Genomic DNA, 14,358 nt, shown 5'->3' with positions numbered 1-14,358 from the left:
AAATAGCTACCAGACTATCTGCATTTGATCCTCCTTTGCACTAACTCTTGACTCATCACATTCACTGCTGCTGTTATGAACTTGAGTGAAGACCCAAAAGCGGTTTTAACAGAAAACAGAGTTCTTTAATGAAAATACAGGAATGGCATAAATCCTCTTCCAACGTTGTCAGCGGAACAAAAAGAACGTTAGTATAGTGCAGGATGCTCCTGCCAGGCAGACTCCGACAGGACAGGACAAGGTGGAAGCAAACGAGACGACAGCTTGCTTCTGGCATCAAAAAACACAAACAAGAATCAGACCCTGAAAGTAGCAGGAACAGAGAGAGAAATAGAGACCTAATCAGAGGGGGAAGAGAGAACAGGTGGGGAAGAGTGAAAGAGCTAGTTAGGGCAGATGTAGAACAGCTGAGGAATGAGAGACAGAGAAGGTAACCTAAAAAGACCAGCAGAGAGAGAGAGTGAAGAGAAAGGACAGGAACAGACATAACAAGACATGACAGTACCCCCCCCACTCACCGAGCGCCTCCTGGCGCACTCGAGGAGGAAACCTGGCGGCAACGGAGGAAATCATCGATCAGCGAACGGTCCAGCACGTCCCGAGAGGGAACCCAACTCCTCTCCTCAGGACCGTACCCCTCCCAATCCACTAGGTACTGATGACCACGGCCCCGAGGGCGCATGTCCAAAATCTTACGAACCCTGTAGATGGGTGCGCCCTCGACAAGGATGGGGGGGGGACGAGCGGGGCGCGAAGAACGGGCTTAACACAGGAGACATGGAAGACCGGGTGAACGCGACGAAGATAGCGCGGGAGAAGAAGTCGCACTGCGACAGGATTAATGACCTGGGAAATACGGAACGGACCAATGAACCGCGGGGCCAACTTGCGAGAAGCTGTCTTAAGGGGAAGGTTCTGAGTGGAGAGCCATACTCTCTGACCGCAACAATATCTAGGACTCTTGGTCCTACGCTTATTAGCGGCCCTCACAGTCTGCGCCCTATTACGGCAAAGTGCCGACCTGACCCCTTCCAGGTGCGCTCGCAACGCTGGACAAAAGCCTGAGCGGAGGGGACGCAGGACTCGGCGAGCTGAGATGAGAACAGCGGAGGCTGGTACCCGAGGCTACACTGAAAAGGGGATAGACCGGTAGCAGACGAGGGAAGCGAGTTGTGGGCGTACTCTGCCCAGGGGAGCTGTTCTGACCAAGACGCAGGGTTACGAAAAGAAAGACTGCGTAAAATGCGACCAACAGTCTGATTGGCCCGTTCGGCTTGACCGTTAGACTGGGGATGAAAGCCGGACGAGAGACTGACGGAAGCCCCAATCAAACGGCAAAACTCCCTCCAAAATTGAGACGTGAACTGCGGGCCTCTGTCGGAAACGACGTCAGACGGAAGGCCATGAATTCGGAAAACATTCTCGATAATGATCTGAGCCGTCTCCTTAGCAGAAGGGAGCTTATCGAGAGGAATGAAATGAGCCGCCTTAGAGAATCTATCGACAACCGTAAGAATAACTGTCTTCCCCGCTGATGAAGGCAGTCCGGTGATAAAATCTAAAGCGATGTGAGACCACGGTCGAGAGGGAATGGGAAGCGGTCTGAGACGGCCGGCAGGAGGAGAGTTCCCAGATTTAGTCTGCGCACAGACCGAACAAGCGGCGACAAATCGACGCGCGTCACGTTCCCGAGTGGGCCACCAGAAACGCTGGCGAATGGAAGCGAGCGTACCCCGAACGCCGGGGTGGCCGGCTAACTTGGCAGAGTGGGCCCACTGAAGAACGGCCGGACGAGTAGGAACGGGAACGAACAGAAGGTTCCTAGGACAAGCTCGCGGCGACGGAGTGTGAGCGAGTGCTTGCTTTACCTGCCTCTCAATTCCCCAGACAGTCAACCCGACAACACGCCCCTCAGGGAGAATCCCATCGGGGTCGGTGGAGACCTCAGAAGAACTGAAGAGACGAGATAAAGCATCAGGCTTGGTGTTTTTTGAGCCCGGACGATAAGAAATAACAAACTCGAAACGAGCGAAAAACAGAGCCCAACGAGCCTGACGCGCATTAAGTCGTTTGGCTGAACGGATGTACTCAAGGTTCCTATGGTCAGTCCAAACGACAAAAGGAACGGTCGCCCCCCAACCACTGTCGCCATTCGCCTAGGGCTAAGCGGATGGCGAGCAGTTCGCGATTACCAACATCATAGTTACGTTCTGACGGCGATAAGCGATGAGAGAAAAACGCGCAAGGATGGACCTTGCCGTCAGAGAGAGCGCTGAGAAAGAATGGCTCCCACGCCCACCTCTGACGCGTCAACCTCAACAACAAACTGTCTAGAGATGTCAGGTGTAACAAGAATAGGTGCGGATGTAAAACGATTCTTAAGAAGATCAAAAGCTCCCTGGGCGGAAACGGACCACTTAAAGCACGTCTTAACAGAAGTAAGGGCTGTGAGAGGAGCTGCCACCTGACCGAAATTACGGATGAAACGACGGTAGAAATTAGCGAAGCCCAGAAAGCGCTGCAGCTCGACGCGTGACTTAGGAACGGGCCAATCAATGACAGCCTGGACCTTAGCGGGATCCATCTTAATGCCCTCAGCGGAAATAACGGAACCGAGAAAAGGGACAGAGGCGGCATGAAAAGTGCACTTCTCAGCCTTCACATAAAGACAGTTCTCCAAAAGGAGCTGGAGGACGCGTCGCACGTGCTGAACATGAATCGAGAGAGACGGTGAAAAAATCAGGATATCGTCCATGTAAACGAAAACAAAAATGTTCAGCATGTCTCTCAGGACGTCGTTAACTAGTGCCTGAAAGACAGCTGGAGCGTTAACGAGGCCGAAAGGAAGAACCCGGTATTCAAAGTGCCCTAACGGAGTGTTAAACGCCGTCTTCCACTCGTCCCCCTCCCTGATGCGCACGAGATGGTAGGCGTTACGAAGGTCCAATTTGGTGAAAAACCTGGCTCCCTGCAGGATCTCGAAGGCTGAAGACATAAGAGGAAGCGGATAACGATTCTTAACTGTTATGTCATTCAGCCCTCGATAATCCACGCATGGGCGCAGGGACCCGTCCTTCTTCTGAACAAAAAAAAACCCCGCTCCGGCGGGGGAGGAGGAGGAGACTATGGTACCGGCGTCGAGCGAAACCGACAAATAATCCTCGAGAGCCTTACGTTCGGGAGCCGACAGAGAGTATAATCTACCCCGGGGGGAGTAGTTCCCGGAAGGAGATCAATACTACAGTCATACGACCGGTGTGGAGGGAGAGAAGTGGCCTTGGAACGACTGAACACCGTGCGCAGATCGTGATACTCCTCCGGCACCCCTGTCAAATCGCCAGGCTCCTCCTGTGAAGAAGAGACAGAGGAAACAGGAGGGATAGCAGACATTAAACAGGTTACATGACAAGAAACATTCCAGGATAGGATAGTATTACTAGACCAATTAATAGAAGGGTTATGGCGCACTAGCCAGGGATGACCCAAAACAACAGGTGTAAAAGGTGAACGAAAAATTAAAAAAGAAATGGTTTCGCTATGATTACCAGAGACAGTGAGGGTTAAAGGCAGCGTCTCACGCTGAATCTTGGGGAGAGAACTACCATCTAAAGCGAACAAGGCCCTGGGCTCCCTAACTGTCTGAGAGGAATGTCATGCTCCCGAGCCCAGGTCTCGTCCATAAAACAGCCCTCCGCCCCAGAGTCTATCAAGGCACTGCAGGAAGCAGATGAACGGGCCAGCGGAGATGGACCGGAAAGGTAGTGCGTGATCCAGAAGGAGAGGCCTGAGTAGTTGCGCTCACCAGTAGCCCTCCTCTTACTGATGAGCTCTGGCTTTTACTGGACATGAGGTGACAAAATGACCAGCGGAGCCGCAGTAGAGACAGAGGCGATTGGTGATTCTCCGTTCCCTCTCCTTGGCCGAGATGCGAATACCCCCAGCTGCATAGGCTCAGCATCCGAGCCGGCGGAGGAGGGTGGCAGTGATGCGGCAGGTGGCAGTGATGTGGAGAGGGAGCAACGGAGAACGTGAGCTCCTTTCCACGAGCTCGGCGACGAAGATCAAACCGTCGCTCTATGCGAATAGCGAGAGCTATTAAGGAGTCCAGACTGGAAGGAACCTCCCGGGAGAGGATCTCATCCTTAACCTCGACGTGGAGACCCTCCAGAAAACGAGCGAGCAAAGCCGGCTCGTTCCAGTCACTAGAGGCAGCGAGAGTGCGAAACTCAATAGAATAATCCGTTATGGATCTATTCCCCTGACATAGGGAAGACAGGGCCCTGGAAGCCTCCTCGCCAAAAACAGAACGGTCAAAAACCCGTATCATCTCCTCCTTAAAGTCCTGATACTGGTTAATACACTCAGCCCTCGCCTCCCAGACTGCCGTGCCCCACTCACGCGCCCGTCCGGTAAGGAGAGAAATGACGTAGGCGATGCGGGCTGCGCTCCTGGAGTAAGTGTTGGGCTGGAGAGAGAACACCACATCACACTGAGTGAGGAATGAGCGGCACTCAGTGGGCTCCCCAGAGTAACACGGCGGGTTGTTGATCCTGGGCTCCGGAGACTCGGAAACCCTGGAAGTGGGCGGTGGATCGAGGTGGAGTTGGTGAACCTGTCTTGTGAGGTCGGAGACTTGGACGGCCGACAGGACAAGGTGGAAGCAAACGAGACGACAGCTTGCTTCTGGCATCAAAAAACACAAACAAGAATCAGACCCTGAAAGTAGCAGGAACAGAGAGAGAAATAGAGACCTAATCAGAGGGGGAAGAGAGAACAGGTGGGGAAGAGTGAAAGAGCTAGTTAGGGCAGATGTAGAACAGCTGAGGAATGAGAGACAGAGAAGGTAACCTAAAAAGACCAGCAGAGAGAGAGAGTGAAGAGAAAGGACAGGAACAGACATAACAAGACATGACAGCTGCTGTTTATCTATCCTGCTGCCTAGTCACTTTACCCCTACCTCATTTACCTCGTACCCCTCCAGATCGACTTGGTACTGTTACCCCGTGTATATAGCCAAGTTATGGTTACTCATTGGGTATTTATTCCTTGTGGGGGGGGGCTTTTCTATTGTTTTTTTATTTCTCTCTCTGCATTGTTGGGACAAGTCCGTAAGTAAGGATTTCACTGTTAGTCTACACCTGTTGTTTACGAAGCATGTGACAAATACATTTTGAAACACTCACACAAATGCACACTGTTATCACTGAACACACACACAAACACACACACATATATATACACACATACTCTCACAAACACACTCAGGAGTATAGACTTACACAGCGTGTGTCAGTGTGCAGTTTTGCAGCATGTGTACACACAAATGCAAGCACACACACTCACACTCTATTCTGTCCACTACTCTGTGTTTACTTGAAGTTGTAACAAACAAAATGCTTTGAAGCAATTAATTAAAGAGAATCCACTGTTACCAATTAATTAAAGAGAATCCACTGTTACCAATTAATTAAAGAGGATCCACACACAAAACACACACACACACTGATAACAGGAGTTTTGATAGGTGGAGTTAGTCAACAGCGATGCATTGTCTAGAAATGACAAGAACCTCTGTCATATAGAGAATAGGACATTGTGTTGTATACTGTATGTTGCATTTATATAACTGTGGTATAACACAGGCTCAGAGAGTTTTACACACACACACACACACACACACACACACACACACACACACACACACACACACACACACACACACACACACACACACACACACACACACACACACACACACACACACACACACACACACACACACACAGTGATCCCTCAGGTTCTATTTGCACCATTTGCATGTTCATGAAGCATTTCAAGGTGGAATTGACTGTGTGTGTGTGTGTGTGTGTGTGTGTGTGTGTGTGTGTGTGTGTGTGTGTGTGTGTGTGTGTGTGTGTGTGTGTGTGTGTGTGTGTGTGTGTGTGTGTGTGTGTGTGTGTGTGTGTGTGAGTGTGTGTGTGAGTGCGTGTCGGGTTCTATCTCCCTTTCAGTAACGAACAGTGTTAATGTTGTGCGTGTGTCTGTGTGTGTGTTCTTCATGGGGGAGTGCAATCCAACCGAGGTGCGCAAAATGATACAAAACAAAATGATACACAAAAAAAAAAAAAAAAATGATACACATAAAAATGATACAAAACAAAATGATACACAGAAAAATTATACAAAACACAATGATACACATTAAAATTATACACCGTGTTGCTTCAATATTCAGCCTGTTGAGTGCCGGCCACCTGGTCACAGCATGCAGGAGGTTACTGTTATCACTGAACACACACACAAACACACACACATATATATGCACACATACTCTCACAAACACACTCAGGAGTATAGACTTACACAGCGTGTGTCAGTGTGCAGTTTTGCAGTATGTGTATGTGTGTGCACACTCGTGTGATCTCTCACCACCTCTTTCCGCTTCTGACTTAATTTGCATAATCTGCATAACGAGCCTGGTTGTAATTGGCCATGGTCAGGTATAGGAGATCATGTGGTTTAGTAGGAGATGATAATGATTTCACTAATTGGCCTGACCATTACAAGCCGCTCCTCTACATCTACCTCATCTGGAAAGGTGGGTTGGAGAAGAGGAGGAGGAGAGAGAAAGGGTGGGATGGTTCAGGGAGAGGAAGAGAGAGGGTGGGATGGAGCAGGGAGTGGAGGGGGAGGATGGGATGGATGGATGGAGCAGGGAGAGGAGGGGGGAGGGTGGGATGGAGCAGGGAGAGGAGGGGGAGGATGGGATGGATGGATGGAGCAGGGAGAGGAGGAGGGAGGGTGGGTGGGATGGAGCAGGGAGAGGAGGGGGGAGGGTGGGATGGAGCAGGGAGAGGAGGGGGAGGATAGGATGGATGGATGGAGCAGGGAGAGGAGGAGGGATGGTGGGTGGGATGGAACAGGAAGAGGAGGTGGAGGGTGGGTTGGAGCAGGAAGAGGAGGGGGAGGGTGGGATGGATGGAGCAGGGAGAGGAGGAGGGAGGGTGGGATGGATGGATGGAGCAGGGAGAGGAGGGGGAGGGTGGGATGGATGGAGTAGGGAGAGGAGGAGGGAGGGTGGGATGGAGCAGGAAGAGGAGGGGGAGGGTGGGATGGATGGAGTAGGGAGAGGAGGAGGGAGGGTGGGATGGATGGATGGAGCAGGGAGAGGAGGGGGAGGGTGGGATGGAGCAGGGAGAGGAGGGGGAGGGTGGGATGGATGGAGCAGGGAGAGGAGGAGGGAGGGTGGGATGGAACAGGAAGAGGAGGGGGATGGTGGGATGGAGCAGGAAGAGGAGGGGGAGGGTGGGATGGAGCAGGGAGAGGAGGGGGAGTGTGGGATGGAGCAGGGAGAGGAGGGGGAGTGTGGGATGGAGCAGGGAGAGGAAGGGGGGATGGAGCAGGAAGAGGGAGGGTGGGATGGAGCAGGGAGAGGAGGAGGGGGGGAGGGTGGGATGGAGCAGGGAGAGGAGGGTGGGATGGAGCAGGGAGAGGAGGGTGGGATGGAGTAGGGAGAGGAGGGTGGGATGGAGCAGGGAGAGGAGGGTGGGATGGAGCAGGGAGAGGGAGGGTGGGATGGAGTATGGAGAAGAGGGTGGGATGGAGCAGGGAGAGGAGGGTGGGATAGTGCAGGGAGAGAAGGGTGGGATGGAGCAGGGAGAGGAGGGGGAGGGTGGGATGGATGGAGCAGGGAGAGGAGGAGGGAGGGTGGGATGGAACAGGAAGAGGAGGGGGAGGGTGGGATGGAGCAGGAAGAGGAGGGGGAGGGTGGGATGGAGCAGGGAGAGGAGGGGGAGTGTGGGATGGAGCAGGGAGAGGAGGGGGAGTGTGGGATGGAGCAGAGAGAGGAAGGGGGATGGAGCAGGAAGAGGGAGGGTGGGATGGAGCAGGGAGAGGAGGAGGGGGGGGAGGGTGGGATGGAGCAGGGAGAGGAGGAGGGGGGAGGGTGGGATGGAGCAGGGAGAGAAGGGTGGGATGGAGCAGGGAGAGGAGGGTGGGATGGAGCAGGGAGAGGAGGGTGGGATGGAGTAGGGAGAGGAGGGTGGGATGGAGTAGGGAGAGGAGGGTGGGATGGAGCAGGGAGAGGAGGGTGGGATGGAGCAGGGAGAGGGAGGGTGGGATGGAGTAGGGAGAGGAGGGTGGGATGGAGCAGGGAGAGGAGGGTGGGATGGAGCAGGGAGAGAAGGGTGGGATGGAGCAGGGAGAGGAGGGTGGGATGGAGTAGGGAGAAGAGGGGGGAGTGGGAGAGAGTGAAAGGAAGGAAAAAAGGGAGGATATGTGTGAGGGGGATGACAAGAGGGGAGGGAAAGAGGGAGGGGGAGGTAGGGAGGGAGGGTAGGGATGAAGGAAGGACAAGGGGAAGAAGATGGATGGAGAAAGGAGATGAGAGTCAGAGAAGAATGGGAAGGGAGAGGAGGGAAAAGGAGAGAAAAGGATAGAATGAATCCCTCTAATGTACTGCTGTTGTCATGCAGAAAAATCTGCATAAGACCATAGTACAGGGATCCATCTCTCTATCACTCTTCTTCGTCTCACTCTTACTTAATTTATTTCTATCTCTCTAGTCTTCAGCTCGCATACTCCTTCGTTCCCTCTATCTTTGAGTGTGTGTGTTTGTGTGTGTGTGTGTGTGTGTGTGTGTGTGTGTGTGTGTGTGTGTGTGTGTGTGTGTGTGTGTGTGTGTGTGTGTGTGTGTGTGTGTGTGTGTGTGTGTGTGTGTGTGTGTGTGTGTGTGTGTGTGTGTGTGTGTGTGTGTGTGTGTGTGTGTGTGTGCATGTGTGCGTGTGTGTGTGATATTGCCACTGTATCTGCTGCACAGAAAAACAAAGGAAGGTAATTCTCTCTCTATAGGGCACGGTACACTTCAAAAAAGCAGAGAAAACACACACACACACGCTCCTCCCCCTTTTCTCCCTTAGCCCCCAGGAGTAAGCTGTTTGTGTGTGGAGGGCAGGGGTGTGTGGGGAAGGGTAATGAACAGGATTGTAGCTCATCTAACAGCAGTGTGTGTGTGTGTGTGTGTGTGTGTGTGTGTGTGTGTGTGTGTGTGTGTGTGTGTGTGTGTGTGTGTGTGTGTGTGTGTGTGTGTGTGTGTGTGTGTGTTGCTTAAGATAAACAGCACAAGCAGCTAAACCCATTAGTTGAAACAAAGACTGTTGAAAATATCAAGAACTATCCCTCTATTTCTCTCCCCCACCTCCCCCCCTCCTCTCTCTCTCTCTCTCTCTCTCTCTCTCTCTCTCTCTCTCTCTCTCTCTCTCTCTCTCTCTATCCCCCTATCTCTCTCTCCTCTCTCTCTCTCCCCCTCTCTCTCTCTCTCTCTCTGTCTCTCTCTGTCTCTGTCTCTCTCCCTCTCTCTCTCTACCTCCCTCCCTCTCTCTCTCTCTCTCTCTCTCTGTCTCTCTTTCTCTCTCTCACTCTCTCTCTCTCCCTCTCCCCCCTCTCTCTCTCTCTGTCTCTCTCTCTCTGTCTCTCTCTCTCCCCCTCCCTCTCCCTCTCTCTCTCTCTCTCTCTCTCTCTCCAAAGTCTTCAACTGGCTTTATTTGCATGGGAAACATATATTTATATTGCCAAAGAAAGTGAAATAGATAATGAACAGTAAACTTTCCACTTACAAATGTTCCAACAGAATACAGACATTTCAAATGTCGTATTATGTCTATATACAGTGGGGTTGTATATACAAAGGTTTTTGTTCTTAACTAGTTACCCTTTTCTTGTGGTATTTCCACCTCATTTTGTGCTCTCAATAGCAAGGCAATGTTCACTGAGTCTGTACATAGTCAAAGCTTTCCTTCATTTTGGGTCAGTCACATTGGTCAGGTATTCTGCCACTGTGTACTCTCTGTTTAGGGCCAAATAGCATTCTAGTTTGCTCAGTTTTTTTGTTGATTCTTTCCAATGTGTCAAGTAATTCTCTTTTTTTAATGATTTGGTTGGGTCTAGTTGTGTTGCTGTCCTGGGGCTCTGTGGGGTGTGTTTGTGAACAGAGCCTCAGGAACAGTTTGCTTAGGGGACTCCTCCAGGTTCATTTCTCTGTAGGTGATGGCTTTGTTATGGAAGGTTTGGGATTCACTTCCTTTTAGGTGGTTGTAGAATTTAACGGCTCTTCTATGGATTTTGACAATGAGCTGATATCTGCCTAAATCTGCTCTGTGTGCATTATTTGGTGTTTTACGTTGTACACGGAGGATATTTTTGTAGAATTCTGCATGCAGGGTCTCAATTTGGTGCTTCTCCCATTTTGTGAATTCTTGGTTGGTGAGCGGACACCAGACCTCCCAACCATAAAGGGCAATGGGTTCTAAAACTGATTCAAGTATTTTTAACCAGATCCTAATTGGAATGTCAAATGTTATGTTCCTTTTGATGGAGTAGAAGGCCCTTCTTGCCTTGTCTCTCAGATCATTCACAGCTTTGTGGCGCTGATGTTTAGGCTGAGGTAGGTATAGTTTTTTGTGTGCTCTAGGACAACAGCAATTAGATTTCATTTGTATTTGTGGTCCTGGCACCTGGACCTTTTTTGGATCACCATTATTTTTGTCTTTCTGAGATTTACTGTCAGGGACCAGGTCTGACAGAATCTGTGTAGAAGATCTAGATGTTGCTACAAGCCCTCCTTGGTTGGGGACAGAAGCACTAGATCATCAGCAAACAGTAGGGATATGACTTCAGATTGTAGCAGGGTGTGGCCGTGTGCTGCAGACTGTTCTAGTGCCCTTGCCAATTCGTTGATATGTATGTTGAAGAGCTGCATCCCTGTCTCACCCCAAAGCCCTGAGGAAAGAAATGTTCATGTTTTTGCCAATTTTAACCACACATTTGTTGTTTGTGTACTAGGATTTTATAATGTTAATAATTTCTATTAAATTCACCACAGTGAAGGCATAGGCTCAGTTTTTCTGGGTCTCTGTTTTTCTCAATTTATTTCTTAGATTTTTGCATTCTTCATCAAGCCATGTGTCATTGTTGTCTGCTTGAAAGTTTTTGATTTGATAGGTGAGCTGAGAGGTCAAATATTTGTATTTTTTATTTCACCTTTTTATTTAACCAGGTAGGCTAGTTGAGAACAAGTTGTCATTTACAGCTGCGACCTGGCCAAGATAAAGCAAAGCAGTGCGACACAAACAACAACACAGAGTGACACATGGAAAACCAAACATACAGTCAATAATACAATAGGGAAAAAGTCTATATACAGTGTGTGCAAATGAGGTAATGCAATATTAGGCCATAGTGGCAAAATAATTTCAATTTTGCAATTAAAAACTGGAGTGATAGATGTGTAGAGATACTGGGGTGCAAAGGAGCAACAACAACAAAAAATAACAGTATAGGGATGAGGTAGTTGGATGGGCTATTTACAGATGGACTATGTACAGGTGCAGTGATCTGTGAGCTGCTCTGACAGCTGGTGCTTAAAGTTAGTGAGGGAGATATGGGTCTCCAGCTTCAGTGATTTTTGCAATTCGTTCCAGTCATTGGCAGCAGAGAACTGTAAGGAAAGGCGGCCAAAGGAAGAATTGGCTTTGGGGGTGACCAGTGAAATATACCTGCTGGAGTGCGTGCTACGGGTGGGTGATGCTATGGTGACCAGTGAGCTGAGATGAGGCTGGGCTTTACCTAGCAAATACTTATAGATAACCTGGAGCCAGTGGGTTTGGCGACGAATATGAAGCGAGGGCCAGCCTACAGGTCACAGTGGTGGGTAGTATATGATGCTTTAGTGACAAAACGGATGTCACTGTGATAGACTGCATCTAATTTGCTGAGTAGAGTGTTGGAGGCTATTTTGTAAATGACATCGCCGAGGTCAAGGATTGGCAGGACAGTCAGTTTTACATTTACATTACATTTAAGTCATTTGGCAGACGCTCTTATCCAGAGCGACTTACAAATTGGTGAATTCACCTTATGACATCCACAAGGGTATCTTTGGCAGCATGAGTGGAGGAGGCTTTGTTGCAAAATAGGAAGCAGATTCTAGATTTAATTTGGGATTGGAGATGCTTAATGTGATTCTGGAAGGAGAGTTTACAGTCTAACCAGATACCTAGGTATTTGTAGTTGTCCACATTTTCTAAGTCAGAACTGTCCATAGTAGTGATGCTGGAAGGGGGTGCAGGTGCGGGCAGTGATCGGTTAAAAAGCATGCATTTAGTTTTGCTTGCATTTAAGAGAGGTGGGATGAGAGAAGGAGAGTTGTAAGGCATTGAATCTCTGTTCAAAGAAGGGCCAGATGTATACAAATGGTGTCATCTGCGTACAGGTGGGTCAGAGAATCACCAGCAGCAAGAGTGACATCATTGGTGTTTACAGAGAAAAGAGTCTGCCCGAGAATTGAACCCTGTGGCACCTCCATAGAGACTGCCAGAGGTCCGGACAACAGGCCCTGCGATTTGACACACTGATCTCTGTCTGAAAAGCAGTTTCTGAACCAGGGGAGGCAGTCATTTTAGAAACGAAGGCTGTTGAGTCTGCCGATAAGATTGTGGTGATTGACCGAGTCGAAAGCCTTGGCCAGGTCGATGAATACGGCTGCACACTATTGTCTCTTATGGATGGAGGTTATGATATTGTTTAAGACCTTGAGCTGCGGTGCACCCATGACCAGCTCGGAAACCATATTGCATAGCGGAGAAGATACGGTGGGATTCGAAATGGTCGGTGATCTGTTTGTTAACTTGGCTTTAAAAGACCTTAGAAAGGCAGGGTAGGATGGAAATAGGTCTGTAGCAGTTTGGGTCTAGAGTGACCACAGCAGCTTTCCAATCTTTGGGGATCCCAGTGGATATGAAGGAGAGGTTAAACAGGCGAGTAATAGGGGTTGCAACAATTTTGGCTGATACTTTTAGAAAGAGAGGGTCCAGATTGTCTAGCCCTGCTGATTTGTAGGGGTCCAGATTTTGCAGCTCTTTCAGAACATCAGCTAACTGGTTTTAGGTGTGGGAGAAATGGGGAGGCTTGGCAAATTGCTGTGGGGGGTGCAGGCCTGTGGCAGGGGAAAGCATGACCAGCCGTAGAAAAATGCTTATTAAAATTCTCAATTATTTATCGTTGGTGACAGTGTTTCCTAGCCTCGGTGCAGTGGGCAGCTGGGAGGAGGTGCTCTTATTCTCCATGGACTTTACAGTGTCCCAAAACCTTTTTGAGTTAGTGCTGCAGGATGCACATTTCTGTTTGAAAAAGCTAGCCTTTGCTTTCCTGACTGCCTGTGTATATTGGTTCCTAACTTCCCTGAAGAGTTGCATATCGTGGGGCTATTCGATGCTAATGCCGTACGCCACAGGATGTTTTGTGCTGGTCAAGGGCAGTCAGGTCTGGAGTGAACCACGGGCTATATCTGTTCTTGGTGCTACATGTTTTGAATGGGGCATGCTTATTTAAGATTGTGAGGAAAGCACTTTTAAATAATAACCAGGCATCTTCTACTGACGGAATGAGGTCAATATCCTTCCAGGATACCTGGGCCAGGTCGATTAGAAAGGCCTGCTCGCTGAAGTGTTTTAGGGAGCGTTTGACAGTGATGAGGGGTGGTCATTTGACCGCAGACCCATTACGGATGCAAGCAATGAGGCAGTGATCGCTGAGATCTTGGTTGAAGACAGCAGAGGTGTATTTGGAGTGCAGGTTGGTTAGGATGATATCTATGAGGCTGCCTGTGTTTACGGATTTGGGGTTGTACCTGGTTGAACCTACCAATAATGTACTGTTTAGGTTTTCTACAAACAAGTTTACTCATTCACTTATAAAGTTATATTTTTTTGTTCAGGAAGTTAAAGGGATTGAATTTGTTGTTGCTTCATTGTTTTTCTTAGGTTTCTAAACTACATTCCATCTATAGCATTTCTTAACATTACTCTGTTCCTTTGGCTTTGATGCCTCATGATTGAGTGTTGCTCTGTTCAAGCAGGCTGTGATTTTTTTGTGATCTGATAGGGGTGTCTGTGGGCTGACTGTGAAAGCTCTGAGAAACTCTGGGTTGAGGTCAGTGATAAAGTAGTCTACTGTACTCAATTCAACTCAAAATGGCTTTATTAGTATGGGACACATGTTTACATTGCTGAAGCAATGCTCTGTCGTTCTCGCTGCGTGTCTGTCCTTAGTAATGGCTAGAGTAATGTCTCAGGCATTTCTCTCTTGGCTGGGTTAGTTGGACTGCATCTCAACAATCTAACATGACATCCCTTTCTTGTTCTCTTCCAACACTCTCTAAAGGTCACACTACTCTCTCACTCTTTCTCTTTCTCTGTCTGTGTCTCTCAAAACACGTTGCAGCTGCCAGTGTTGAATGATGTGATGAAAAATAGAGACTGGAAAGTTAGTGAAAGAGAGCTTCTGTGACAGTGCTTGCTGTCA

This window comes from Oncorhynchus masou, chromosome 22 (assembly GCF_036934945.1).
Source record: "Oncorhynchus masou masou isolate Uvic2021 chromosome 22, UVic_Omas_1.1, whole genome shotgun sequence".
Taxonomy (NCBI): Eukaryota; Metazoa; Chordata; class Actinopteri; order Salmoniformes; family Salmonidae; genus Oncorhynchus; species Oncorhynchus masou.
Note: the sequence above shows the minus strand (reverse complement) of the source record.